The sequence below is a fragment of the Myotis davidii genome, unplaced genomic scaffold, assembly GCF_000327345.1.
Source record: "Myotis davidii unplaced genomic scaffold, ASM32734v1 scaffold726, whole genome shotgun sequence".
Classification (NCBI taxonomy): Eukaryota; Metazoa; Chordata; class Mammalia; order Chiroptera; family Vespertilionidae; genus Myotis; species Myotis davidii.
The window spans coordinates 2,645,330-2,647,942 of NW_006297808.1; positions in this window are offsets into that span (position 1 = coordinate 2,645,330).

Sequence of the window (2,613 nt, forward strand, 5' to 3'; positions counted from 1 at the left end):
ATTAGCTGACATTGTCTAAGGATAGAACTCTGATTGAAGGTTCTTCCTTATCCATTATGCTCCCAGGGCTCCTTTCTGCCATGAAATCCCAGATGTCTTATTAGCCCTTAGCACTGTCTGAAAGTATTTTACTTCCATTATGTCCTTACGGTTTTTCTCCAATGTGAATTCTCTAACATTCAATGAGCTTTACTTTCATGAAAGCATTCACACTTACTGCGTTTGAGGAGTGTCTATTACATGTGAATTAGCTGATGTCATGTGGTGCTGTTGCTAACAGATGCCTCCCACAAGCAGGGATCTTCTCTAAGATGAATATTAGGATGTTCAGTAGGATGGGAGCCCCCAGGGAAGTTTCCTGTATTCATAACAAAGATGTCCTCTCCAATATGACTACTATAATAAAATAAATTTTGAATTCTTTTCCAAGATTTGGTCGCATTTATCATTTTTGGGTTTTCTCACTTCTAAAAAGTGTAGGAAGAATTGCAAAGTTTTCAACTATTCATGACATTCATGGGTGAGGTCCCTAATGGTTCTCTAGGATGTCTCCATATTCACAGACCTCTACAAACTCAGGGACCTGGTCAGCACTCTACAGGGACCTTCTCTTTGCATCTACTTACGAGTCGATGACTGTCAGAGTTTTTGCTTGGGGTCAGTTTCTGCTCTGGGTCTCAATCTCACAATATGAAAATGTAGGTAGAATTCAGAAAATGTAAATATCAACCATTCTTTCTTAAAGGACAAGAAGATTTCTTGGACTCCAAATGAAAGATTTGGGGAGATTTAAGAATAAGAGTGCCTTTGGTAGAATATATAAAATAATAGCTGTCTTCTAAGAGTGCCTTTGGTAGAATATATAAAATAATAGCTGTCTTCTAAGAGTGCCTTTGGTAGAATATATAAAATAATAGCTGTCTTCTAAGATTTTTATGGTTTCCCATCTTACGTTTAAGTCCTTTACCCATTTTGAGTTTATTTTTGTGTATGGTGTAAGTTGGTGGTCTAGTTTCATTTGTTGTTAGGAAAATTGGTCAGATACATCCATAAATATTTTGTTTCTGCCTTAGAAATATCTAGAATCTTTCCCATGCTCACTGACTCTACTGTTTAGTCCAAACCTAAACTCTATTACTTGGACTATGAAAATTGCTGCTAGATGTTCTCTCTGCATCTCGTCTTGCCTCCCTATGGCCTATTTTCTACACACCTGCACCTCTGAGTAAGAGCTGCTTCTACTTCCAGCCATGTATATATTCATTCTAATATTAATCATTTTCCACTTCTTAAAGTTACTTAAAATCAATTTCATTTTTAACCAGAGTAATATATCTCTGTGATTTAAACTCCCCATATTATAGAGATCTGAATCTAAACTCTGACGAATAGTGGCTTTGTAGTATAGCTTGATATCTGGTATTGTGATCCCTCCAACTTTGTTCTTCTTTCTCAAGATTGCTGCAGATATTTGGGGTCTTATTTTATTCCAGATGAATTTTTAAAGAGTTTGTTCTAGGTCTTTGAAGTATGCCATTGGTATTTTAATGGGGATTGCATTGAATTTATAGATTTCTTTGGGTAGTATGGACATTTTAATGATGGTGATTCTACCAATCCATGAACATGGTATATCCTTCCATTTGTTTATGTCTTCCTCTATCTCTTTTTTCAGAATCCTGTAATTTTCTGAGTACAGGTCCTTTACCTCCTTGGTTAAATTTATTCCTAAGTATCTTAATTTTTTTGTTCTAATGGTAAATGGGATTTTTTTTTTTTTAGTTTCTCTTTCTGTGAGTTCATTATTGGTGCATAAAAAAGCCATAGACTTCTGGGTGTTAATTTTGTATCCTGCTACATTGCCAAATTCATTTATTAAGTCCAGTAGTTTTTTGATGGAGTCTTTAGGGTTTTCTATGTACAATATCATATCATCTGCAAATAATGACAATTTTACTTCTTCTTTTCCAATTTGGATACCTTTTATTTCTTCTTCTTGTCTGATTGTCATGGCTAGTGCCTCCAGTACTATATTGAACAGGAGTGGTAAGAGTGGGCATCCCTGTCTTATTCCTGTTCTTAGAGGAAATGGTTTTCATTTTTGCCCATTTGAGTATGATGTTGGCTGTAGGTTTGTCATATATGGCTTTTATTATGCTGAGGTTTGATCCTTCTATTCCCACCTTGCTGAGAATTTTTATCAAAAATGGGTGTTGGATTTTGTCAAATGCTTTTTCTGCATCAATTGATATGACTATGTGGTTTTTTTCTCTCAATTTGTTTATGTGATGTATCACGTTTATTGATTTGCGGATATTGTACCATCCTTGCATCCCTGGGATAAACCCTACTTGGTCATGGTGTATGATCTTTTTGATGTAATGCTGGATCCGATTTGCTAGGATTTTGTTGAGGATTTTGGCATCTATGTTCATGAGGGATATTGGCCTATAATTCTCTTTCATTGTATTGTCTTTATCTGGTTTTGGGATTAGGGTGATGTTGGCTTCATAGAATGAGCTGGGAAGTGTTCCTTCCTCTTGGATCTTTTGACATAGTCTGAGGAGGATAGGTTTAGGTCTTCCTTGAATGTTTGGTAAAACTCCCCTGCGA